Source organism: Pan troglodytes, chromosome 7 (genome assembly GCF_028858775.2).
Source record: "Pan troglodytes isolate AG18354 chromosome 7, NHGRI_mPanTro3-v2.0_pri, whole genome shotgun sequence".
NCBI lineage: Eukaryota > Metazoa > Chordata > Mammalia > Primates > Hominidae > Pan > Pan troglodytes.
The window spans coordinates 136,719,431-136,731,929 of NC_072405.2; positions in this window are offsets into that span (position 1 = coordinate 136,719,431).

A 12,499-nucleotide genomic window follows, 5' to 3' on the forward strand; every position below is an offset into this window, starting at 1 on the left:
TAAATCACAACAGATTCCTGGAGCCTTTTGCAATGCAGATCTCTTTCTTCTGGGTTTTCTTTGGGCAATTTACCGGAAAAAAAAAATGTACATATAAAGTCTTGTTTATTGCTCTCTGCCTTCTCTTCCCCACTTAGAACACTCCCTCAATGATGCCTGCCACTCAAAGAGGCCCCTGTGGGGAGAGGCCCTGAGGCTTAGGCATTATTAGCCTCAAGGCCAATTCACTTCTGAGAGTGAGAGTTTCGTGTGTGTGTGTGTGTGTGTGTGTGTGTGTGTGTGTGTGTGTGTGTATTGTAGGTAAATGCAGGATGAAGCCTTCCTGGAGGAGACCAGTGAGCTGAGCTTGGAGAGATGTGAGCAATTAGCTCGGGGGATGGGAGGGAATGGGGCTTCCAGACAAAGTCAGCAACCTATGCAAGGGGGAGGGTTGGCAAGTGGATTTGGGGATCACTGTGCTACTGTGTGTTGGTTGCCATGATCAAAAATGTGTTTGTAGGTAAAAGGGTGTTTAGAGCAAAATTTCCCATTGACTTGTAAAATTTGGACCCTGGAGCATGGAAAAGTGGGCCATAAGCATTAGAAGCAAAATGCAGCCCACCTTATTCACACGTTCCAGACCTCTAGGGTCAAAGTGCTTCCTTTTTTATTACCCAGAGCTGTTCTTCTGGGAATGTTAAGTCCCCTCCTTTCCCATATTTGGGAATGAATGCAGAGAAGGCTTCTCTCATCAGGAGTGCTTACCAGCCTGCCTCACTCCCTCTCCTCTTTGCTGCCTTCGCGTTGTGTTACTGACATTTTTGAAAGGGCAATATCACCCCTCCTCCCTGGGCCCTGTTATTTAAAAAGAGGGTATTTTAAAACATTTTCTAGCCAAACCAGCGAACTATCATGATCTGTCCTGAACACTGTCAATGCTCATTAAATATATGGCGGCGTTCGTTGCTGAGTCCTGAGTTCAAGTCCCTATTCTGTGGTTTAATCACTGGAAGGCTTTGGGCAAGTAACTTAGTTTTCTTAGCCTTAGTTTCCTTATGTCAGGAGGCTAAATGCGATATGAGTGTAAGTTGTTTACCACGGCGCCCAACACGAAGGAAGCCTTCCATTGATGGAAGCTGTAAGACAACCATTCATTCTTTCCTCAGATTTGCTGAAACCTATGGGTGTGAAGATGAAGATGACAAACCCTGCTTGGGAGGAGCTCATGGTTCCATGTGAGATACCAGAACATAAATGAATGAGGACACTCTGTTGCAATGGAGCTTGGATAGAGCAGGACCAATATTCTCTGGAATAACTCCTCTTTGCACCTAAGTAGGCAATGGTTAGAGCTCTGTGCAGCAAAGGGAGTAGACATTTGCCAGGTAAATGTGTTGAAAAAGGGCGACCCTGGCAGAAAGCAAAGCATGCCCACATTTGTGGAGGCCGAACCTATAATTATCTGATTCTGGGAGTGAAGGCAGGAGGGAGAAAATGAGATAAACAGGGGAACAGGGGACTGATGCAAAGGTTTTATATATAGGGCTAAGGAATTCAAAGTTTGCTTCATAGGACTCATGAAGACAACACATAAATTTTAGCAGAGGAATTATTCATACAGGGTTGTGTCTTGCCAAGATTGTCTTTGCTGTGCTGTGGTAGATAGGCTGATGTGTGTGTGTATGGGGGATAGAGGGAAGACCAGGTAGAAAGGCAGCTTCAATGGTGTTTCCCCAACTCTGACTTCACAGACATGCTATACAATTTACAATCAATTTATTGTTATTCATTTATAAATTCTGTATTCACTCCAGAGGTGAACAGTTAAGAAGAAACCCTAGATTTAGAAAACTATATATTTCTTTCTTTGTCATCATTTTTGGTGTGTGCTCCATCCTGAACCTTAAATCACACTCCGTATCCTGCACATTAGCCTGGGGGCTAGCACATAAAATCCACAGACAGCAACCCCAGCTCTGAGCAATTGTCCATCTGTTTGCTCTCTCTCTTAATAATAGCAGCTGCCACTTACTCATCCAACAAATGTAAGCAGAATGCCTGCCACGTATCTGGCCCTGAATTACAAGGTAGAAATAAAAAACTGAGTAATGTAACCAGATTATCTGCCTTCAAAAAATGTGTACACTGATAGAGAACTTTTTATAGACTAGATGCATTTTTCCCCATGTGCTGCTCCCAACAATAATATAAGATGCAGATATCATTGTCCTCACTTCAGAAATTAGAAAATAGTACAGGGAGGCTAGGTAACTTGTCCAAAGCATATGAACAGAATTTCTTTCTTGTTCTTAACTATTTGTCCTTTATTCTTAATCATTACCTTGCTAGAAGGGCGCTATGGTTTGAATGTGGTTTCCCCACTAAAACTCATGTTGAAATTAGAAGCCTCATGTTATGGTGTTGAGAGGTGGGGCCTAGTGGGAGGTGTTTGCATCATGAGTGTGGGTCCCTCCTTAATGCCATTCCGCAGTGGCAAGTGAGTTCTTGCTTTCTCAGGAATGGATTAGTTCTGCAAGACTGCAGAACATATTGAAAGAGTCCTCCTTCTTTTATTCTTTTGTTTTTCTAACTTTCTATCTTGCCACATAGTCTCTTGGCACACACCTGCCCCCCTTCCACTTTTTGCCATGAGTGGAAGCAGTGTGAGGAAGGCCTTCAGCAGATGCAGCTGCCTAACCTTGAACTTTCCAACCACCAGAATCATAAGCTAAATAAAGCTCTTATATTTATAAATTACTCAGCCTCACAAATTCTGTTACAGCAACACAAAATGGACTAAGAGAGAGGGGAACTTATTTCCCACTCCTGAGGTCCCCGTTTATGAGGAGGAAACTCCACTAGCAAAATGCAACTGTCCCCTCTGCTCTCTCCAGATGAGAAGTGACTTGAGGAAGCAGCAGTTTGGAAGGAGACACTCTCCCTATCTTACCCCTTACTGTCACCTCCTCTTGGACTTAACCAATCTCAAAGCATACCCTCTGCCATCTTCCTCTATGCCCCACCTGCCATCAAAAAATTTCATCACTGAATGTTTATGTAACTCATCCATAGTCACATGCAGACTTGGGGCAGGGAGTTTTACCTGAGTCTGCATCCTTGACCACTGCATTAGATTTCTAGGGCTGCCGTAACAAAGTATCACAGTCTGAGTAGTTTAAAAACAGAAATGTGTGTCCTCACAGTTCTGGAGGCTACAACTCTGAGATCAAGGTGTTGAAGAGTTGGTTTCTTCTAAGGCCTCTCTCTTTTTTTTTTTTGAGACAGAGTCTCGCTCTGTCGCCTAGGCTGGAGTGCAGTGGCGCCATCTCAGCTCACTGCAAGCTCTGCCTCCTGGGTTCATGCCATTCTCCTGCCTCAGCCTCACGAGTAGCTGGGACTACAGGCTCCTGCCACCACACCCAGCTAATTTTTTGTATTTTTAGTATAGATGCGGTTTCACTTTGTTAGCCAGAATGGTCTCAATCTCCTGACCTCATGATCCCCCTGCTTCGGCCTCCCAAAGTACTGGGATTACAGGTGTGAGCCACTGCGCCCAGCCACCTCCTCTTCTTATAAGAGCACCAGTAACTGGATTAGGGCCCACTCCAATGATCTCATTTAACCTTAACTGTTACCGGGGGGTCCTTGCTCCCAGAGCTCCCAAGATGGTGGTGGACTGCTTCCAAGACGGCCGCAAGCCTCTTGTTCCCTCACCTGGGGTTCTTGGCCTCACGGATTCCAAGGAATGGAATCTTGGGCCATGCGATGAGTGTTATAGCTCTATTAGAAGCCGTGGATCATGGAAGAGAACCGTGGAACCCAGCGACTAGTGTTCAGCTCGATTAGGATGAACCTGGGCACTTAGCCCTACCAGATCTGGAGGGGTGGAAGTCAGTGGTGGGTCTGCGATGGTGGCAAACAGCAGTGGTGGACAGTGAGTGAAAGTTCAGCTTGAGCCATAACAAGCCATAACAAGCACGGACCAGAAGAGTGTGCAGTTGCAAGATTTAACAGAGTGAAAACAGAGCTCCCATACAAAGGGATTCTTAGTCAGCTTAGGAAATCCAGCTAGTCCTGACTCTCATAACAATTTCTTTCTTTCTTTTTCTTTTTCTCTTTCTTTCTTTTCTTTCTCTCTTTCTTTCTTTCTTTCTCTCTTTCTTTCTTTTTCTTTCTTTCTTTCCTTCCTTCCTTCCTTCTTTCTTTGTTTCTCTTCCTTTCTTCCTTTCTTCCTTCCTTTCTTTCTTTTTCTGAAACAGGCTATCACTCTGTCACTGGGGCTGGAGTGCAATGGTACAAACATGGCTCACTGCTGCCACAATCTCCTGGGCTCAAGTGATCCTCCAGCCTCAGCAAGTCCCTCCCATGTAGCTGGGACCACAGGCATGTGCCACCCTGCCTAGCTAATTTTTTTGACTTTTTATATAGACTCGATCTCACTTTGTTGCCCAGGCTGGTCTTGAACTCCTGGGCTTAATCAATCCTCCAACTCAAGCTCCCTAAGTGCTGGGATTCCTGGCATAAGCCACCAAGCCTGGCCCTTAAAAACCTCTTTAAAAAGTCTGTCCCCAAAAACAGTCAGTCACATTCTGAGGTACTGGGGATTTGGACTCTAACAGATTAATTTGGGTGGGGGACCCAATTCAGTCTCTAGCAACCACTCCACTAGACTGTCTCTTTAGTGGCCAGAAGACAATGGGTACAAAAGCAACAGAATGTAAGGGGAAACGTTCTCAGGAAGGTATAAATAAATGCCTTCCTGAGATATTAATTTATAATAAATAAACTGCAACCTGAGGTTGGTGCAAACATAATTGCAACACATCTTTATTAATCAAAATAGCAACCATTACAATTACAATCAACATATTTTTGCCAATGAGAAATAAGTTTGCTTATTCCTGTAGCATAAAAATCCATGCTTAGGGTTTTAATGAACTCTTGAAAAGCATTTTCTGCATCCTGTTGGTTGTGAAGCGTTTTCCCTGCAAAAAGTTGTCAAGATGCTTGAAGAACTGGTAGTCAGTTGGCGAGAGGTCAGGTGAACATGGAAGATGAGGCAAAACATCATACCCAATTTGTTCAACTTTTTTTTTTTGAGAGAGAGAGTCTCACTCTGTCTCCCAGGCTGGAGTGCAGTGGTGTGATTTCAGCTCACTGTGACCTCTGCCTCCCGGGTTCAAGAGATTCTCCAGCCTCAGCCTCCCAGGTAGCTGGGATTATAGGTGCCTGCCACCATGCCCGGCTAATTTTTATATTTTCACCATGTTGGCCAGGCTGGTCTCGAACTCTTGACCTTAAGTGATCCACCCACCCTGGCCTCCCAAAGTGCTGGGATTACAGGCACATGAGCCACCGCACCCTAATTTGTTCAGCTTTTGAAGCATTGGCTGTGTGACGTGCAGTTGGGTGTTGTCGTGGAGAATTGGGCCCTTTCTGTTGATCAATGGCAGCTGCAGCCATTGTAGTTTTCAGTGTAGCTCATCAATTTGCTGAGCATACTTCTCAGATGTAATGGTTTCGGCGGGATTCGGAAAGCTGTAGTGGATCAGACCAACAGCAGATCACCAAACAGTGACCATGACCTTTTGTTGGGGGGTTTTGTGTGTGTGTTTTTTGTTTGTTTGTTTTGTTTTTTGTTTGTTTGTTAATTTGTTTTTTAAATGGAGTTTTACTCTTGTTGCCCAGGCTGGAGTGCAATGGCATGATCTAGGCTCACTGAAACCTCCATCTCACTGGTTCAAGTGATTCTCCTGCCTCAGTATCCTGAGTAGCTGGGATTACAGGCACCTGCCACCATGCCTGGCTAATTTTTTGTATTTTTTGGTAGAGACAGGGCTTCATCATGTTGGCCAGGCTGGTCTCGAACTCCTGACCTCAGGTGATCTGCCCACCTCGGCCTCCCAAAGTGCTGGGATTACAAGCGTGAGCCACTGTGCCAGGCCGATCATGACCTTTTATTTGGGGGCAAGTTTGACTTTGGGAAGTGCTTTGGAGCTTCTTGGTCCAACCACTGAGCTCGTTGTTGCCGGTTGTCATATAAATCCACTTTTCATCACAATCTAGTCAGGAAATGGTTCGTTGTTGTTGCATAGAATAAGAAAAGATGATACTTCAAAACCACAATTTTTAAATTTTCACTCAGCTCATGAGGCACCCACTTATGGAGCTTTTTCACCTTTCCAATTTGCTTCAAATGCAAACGACTGTATAATGGTTGATGTTGAGTTCCTTGACAACTTCTCCTGTAGCTGTAAGATCAGCTTCAACGATTGCTCTCACTTGGTCATTGTCAACTTCCGATGGCTGGTCCCCATGTTCCTCATCTTTAAGGCTCTCGTCTCCTTTGCAAAACTTCTTGAACCATGACTGCACTGTACGTTCATTAGCAGTTCCTGGGCCAAAGGCGTTGGTGGTGTTGTGAGTTGTCTCTGCTGCTTTACAACCCATTTTGAACTCGAATAAGAAAATCACTCGAATTTGCATTTTGTCCATAGTCTAAAATCAACATAAAATCAACAGCAAGTAATAAGTCATTGGTAAAAAACATAAAGCAAGAAATGCACATTAAAATGATGTGTAACATAACCACATTTAAGAATGTATTCCAATATCAAATGGCAAATTTCAACAATGCAGAAACCGCAATTACTTTTGCACCAACCTAATACATGTGGGAATTAAGAGGAAAGAATTATCTCTAGCTTTTGAAATGTGGCAGGGATTTGAGGAAGAAACAAAATGTCCATCAGTGTTCTTAGCCACAGCAATCAAGACCAACTCTGGCTTTCATAAAGAGATTTTTTTTTTAAATTCTGGGAAGAATACCAGGAGACTCATAGAATACAAGGAAAGAATGAAGAGTATGACTTGTGAAAAAATAAATAGAAGTTGTTCCAAGAGGTCTGGGTAGCAGGAACCAATGAAGAGCTTCTTCAGAATGGCTCTTCCAGAATGAATCTGTTTGTTTCTTCTGCCATTACAGCACATCCCTTGAGAGTCACATTCCAAAGACAGAAAATTGAACAAGCCTATCTTGAGATGCGTGTCCACTCTTTGGCTTGGGGAACATAGGACACTTGGAAAAAAGGCTGTATCCAATAGGAGTAGGTGGTACCCTAAAGAGATATCAAGACAGTGGGAGTAACAGCTGAACAAGCAAAGGGAGCACCACAAGTGGATATATCATTCTGATGCTAAAGCTGGGGAAACTGAGACTTAGCTTTAGGGATAACTGATATCTTAAGAGACTCAGGGCTGGGCACGGTGGCTCACACCTGTAATCCCAGCACTTTGGGAGGCTGAGGTGGGCAGATCACGAGGTCAGGAGATCGAGACCATCCTGGCTAACACAGTGAAACCCCGTCTCTACTAAAAATACAAAAAATTAGCTGGGCGTGGTGGCAGGCACCTGTAGTCCCAGCTACTGGGGAGGCTGAGGCAGGAGAATTGCGTGAATCCGTGAGGCAGAGGTTGCAGTGAGCCGAGATCGCGCCTCTGCACTCCAGCGTGGGCAACAGAGCAAGACTCTGTCTCAAAAAAAAAAAAAAAAGAGAGAGAGAGAGAGACCTAGGAATTGTAAGACACCTTAGACACCTTGCTAATTCCAAATAATGTAGTCTTTCTACTTACCCCATAGTGCATCAGTCTGCCCACTCCCAGAGTGAATACATTAATATATGAGTACATATATAAATAAACAGGCAAATGCATGACTAGGCTAGAATTCCAGAATTTCAATCCACTTACTTCTATATACTCACATTCACTACTAAATTGAATTGAAGGCCTAGGTATGCTTAATAAGGAAGCTTTCTTTATTTGGTTATCATCAATATTCAATGAAGAATTTGAATCCACATAATCCACTTATTGTAAAAGAGGTGCAAGTTCTAGTTTTTCCTCTTGTCAATTCACCTGGTCCTTGATGAGCTGAGGAGTATTTGTATGCAGCTAAACTCCTGCAGGTGATCTCTGCTTTTCTGCCATTGTCAAGCCCACCAGGCAGGGGTCAGGTCCAACTCTGTGTTCACAGTAGCACTTGATCCATTATTGTAACTAACAATATGAACAGCTTTGTCTTATACATGCAAGAAGGAAGACGACACTTCCATGTTTTTGGAAAGGGGGTTGGGATGCAGCAGGAAGACAACAAGCTCTGCATCAATCAATTTATCGGGTATGTATTGAGCCTCCACCTATGTGTTCAGTGCTAAGCAAGCCCACAAGTGAAAAAGCAAATGAATAAGCCAACAGGTGCTTCTCAGGAATGCTTCATCTCTATAGCTTAGTAACTGAGACCTGAGAGCTGGCATGTTAGACAAACCCAGACATCTACAGGATACCTGACCAGTACACCTTAAGACTGTCAAGGTCATGAAGAGCAAGGAAGGACTAAGAAACCGTAGTAGACCACAGGAGAGTGAGAAGACATAGCTACTAAATGCAATGTGTTATTCTGGTTTGCCTGGTGAAATGGAGAGAGGATTGTATTGTGGTAAATACTGTCCCCCCAAAAAAATGTATTTCCACCAATAACCTGTGACTGTGACCTTATTTGGAAATAGGGCCTTTGCAGATGTAATCAAGTTAAAATGAGATCACACTGGGTTAGGGGGGGCCATAAAGCAATATGAGAAGAGAAAATGTTGAATAGAGAGACACAGACATAGGCAAGATCAGCAAGGGAAGCTGGAGACAGTGATTGGAGCGATGCTTCTACAAGTCAAGAAACAGCTGGCCGGGCGCGGTGGCTCATGCCTATAATCCCAGCACTTTGGGAGGCTGAGGCAGGTGAATCACAAAGTCAGGAGTTCAAGACCAGCCTGACAAATATGGTGAAACCCTGTCTGTACTAAAAATACAAAAATTAGCCGGGCGTGGTCATGCACACCTGTAATCCCAGCTACTCGGGAGGCCGAGGAAGGAGAATCGCTTAAACCCAGGAGGCAGAGGTTGCAGTGAGCCCAGATCACGTCACTGCACTCCAGCCTGGGTGACAGAGTGAGACTCCGTCTCAAAAAAAAAAAAAAAAAAAAAAAAAAAAGAAACAAAAAGAACTGCCAGTAACCACCAGAAGCTAGAAGAGGAAATGCGAAATACTTCCCTCGTGCCTTCAGAGGGAGCATGGCCTTCTGGGCACCTTGATTTTGGACACCTAGTCTCAGTCAATTTTTACTGTGTCAGTCACTGCCCAAGCTAATAACAGTGTACACACACACTCGTAAGGGTTAGTGCTTACTGTGTGCAAAGACCTACTACCTGGCTCTTTGCATGCATTTTTTTTTTCTTCTGTTTTTTTGTTTGTTTGTTTGTTTTGTTTTGTTTTGAGACAGGGTCTCACTCTGTCAGCCAGGCTGGAGTGCAGGGGTGCAATCTTGGTTCACTACAATCTCTGCCTCCCAGGTTCAAGAGATTGAAACAACAGAATCAGTTTCTGTTGTTGTTAGCCACCCAGCCTGTGGTATTTTGTTATGGCAGCCATGAAAAACTAATGTAAGGACATTAATAGAAAAAAATGTTAAATATAGATAAAAGCTGGGGCTCAGTCAATAATAATGTACTGATGTTGATTTCTTCCTTTTTGTTTGTTTGTTTGTTTTAAGGAGCAAGGAGTTTAATAGGCAAGAAAGAAGGGGGAAGAAAGAAAGAAGCTCCCCTGTACAGAGATAGAGGGAGGGGCTCCAAAGCTGAGAGATGGAACCCCAGATGTTGATTTGTTAGTTTGACAAACCTACCACCATTATATAAGATGTCACCAATAGAGTAAATTGGGTGAAGATTATACCAGGATTCTGTGTGCTATCTTTACAAGTTCTCTGTAAATATAAAATTATTCCAAAAATGTTTTTAAAGTTTATTTTGGGGGAAGAAAAAGCAACACACAGGCTGTGTCATCTTTGAATGGTCAGCTCCCTAAGCTTTGGTCTTTTCATGCATTAAATGGAGATAATCACAGCCCTGCTCAGAGTTGCGGGTTTTAAAATGCGATAATGCATAGAAAGTGCTTAGCAGGTCACGCCTTTTTCCATTTTGATTCTGTCACTTGGTCTATTTGCCAGCCTTTCCAAAATCATGTCACAATGAATTTGCCCAGTTCGTGCCCTCCTTCATGCTGTTGCTTAAAATATTAACAGTGAAAAGGACAGGACACTTCAGGCTGCTGCTGGATTCAGTGGCAGCAACTCCACTGAATGAGGATAGTCTTCCAATTCGCTATGGATCCAGCAAACTCATGTGTTCCATCTCAGGTTAAAATCTAGGCACCCCATGAATCAACATTTCCCACATGCCTAGTAACTGACTAATCTTAATAAAAAATAAGTGAAGTTACGCTAGGTCAGATTTAATTCAGACAAGGAAAATTTTTTAAGTGACATAACATAATGGTTAGGTGGAGTTAGATTAACTAGATTCGAACCCTAGCTATATTACTTACTGGCGGTATGCTATTGGGTAATTCAGTTACACTCTCTTAGCCTCACTTCTCTCATTTATAAAATAAAGACAAAAATATCTTTCTCATAAAGTGTTAAAAAGATTACATTTAAAAATACGTGCCAAATGGCCAGGCACAGTGGCTCCTGCCTGTAATCCTAGCAGTTTGGGAGGCCAAGGTAGGTGGATTGCTTGAGGCCAGGAGTTCAAGACCATCCTGGCCAATGTGGCAAAACCCCGTATCTACTAAAAATACAAAACTTAGCTGGGCATGGTGGCCCTTGTCTGTAGTCCCAGCTACTTGGGATGGTGAGGCATGAGAATCGCTTGATCCCAGAAGGCAAAGGTTGCAGTGAGCCAAGATCGCCCACTGCACTCCAGCCTGGGTGACAGAGTCAGACTCTGTCTCCAAAAAAAAAAAAAAAAGCAAACCAAACGAAACCAAAACAAAACAAAAACCAGTATGTTGCAAAGAGCTAAGCCACAGGCCTTTGCACACAATAACCACTGATATTTACTAGTGTGTGTGTATGTCTGAGTGTATATGCGAGCACTGTTATTAACTGGAGTAGTGACTGACATCGTAGGAACACAAAAGTAGATGTTTGAGGAAAAACCCTGTACACATGAGAACACAAGGGACCAAAGGGAGGCTGTGACTGGCCCAAGTTCATAGTGCAAGCGATTGGCAGAGGCACCAGTAGAATAGGACTCATGACTCCTAAGGCAGTTACTCTGCAGGAATCTTGGCAATAATCTAACTGCTTTTTATTTTGTAAATATGGAAAGTGAATCCCAAAAAACCACATGGGATAGAGCTTATCCAGGGCACCATGATATATTAGTGGTAAGTATGACGCCCCATCCCATGTGTTTCAACTCCTGGCCCATGTTTTTCTCTGGCTTTTCTGAGTTCTCAATAGTACCTAATAAAATCCATGCATCAAGCATCCAGTCTGCAGGCGAAGAGTTGACTGTTGATATCTAGCATCTCAAAAGCCAGGGACAGCTCTGAGAGCTGTCAGACCTTTGGGCAAGGACAGTGAAGATGAGGACAGTAAAGCCTGGCAGCTTTGATTCAAACGTAGCACTTGCTGAAAGACCTGTGGTTGTACCTTAATGTAAGTACTGAAAAAAGCACAGTAATCCCAGAGGCTTAGACAGTTTACATCCCAGCTAAGCAGTACTTTGGGCCCTTGGAAGCACCAAGAATATTCCAACCTAGGCTGGCCTCATTCGGACTGTGGACATATGAGAAAATCACTTCTTTCTGTGCTGCAGTTAATATTAGAAATAACGGTAACAGAGTTTCAAAGTGCGTTGTGGTTTTTTAAAAAGACATTTTGACTGTTAGCCATTGTCTCGTTTGATCCTCACAACAGCACTTCAGGTTATTATTGTTATTATTATATAATAGTCCCTATATTATACATAAGAAAACAGGGTCAGGGAGATAAAGTATTTAATATGGTTTGGCTCTGGGTCCCCACCCAAATCTCATCTTGAATTGTACTCCCATAATTCCCATGGGTTGTGGGAGGGACCTGGTGGGAGATAATTGAATCACGGGGGTGGTTTCTCCCATCTTGTTCTCATGGTGGTGAAAAAGTCTCATGAGATCTGATGGCTTTATAAAGAGAAACCCCTTTTGCCTGGCTCTTTTTGCCTGCTGCCATCCGTGTAAGATGTGACTTGCTTCTCCTTGCCTTCTGCCATGATTGTGAGGCTTCCCCAGCCATGTGGAACGGTAAGTCAATTAAACCTCTTTCTTTGGTAAATTGCCCAGTCTTGGGTATGTCTTTATCAGCAGTGTAGAAACAGATGAATAAAGCATTGGTGCGTTTATTGACAAATATATATTATCAACAATGATAATAAGGAAAACAGTAGTTGTAGATTTTGCTGAGCATGTATCACTGTCCCAAACATTTTAAATGTATCTGTGGCTTAATTTCCACATAACTCTGTGAGATTGGTGATAACATTGTCTAGTTTTATTCTGAGACACAGAGAGATTAAGCAACTTTCCTGAGATCACACAGCTAGGAACCAGAGGAGTCAAGATGTGATGCCAGGCAATCTA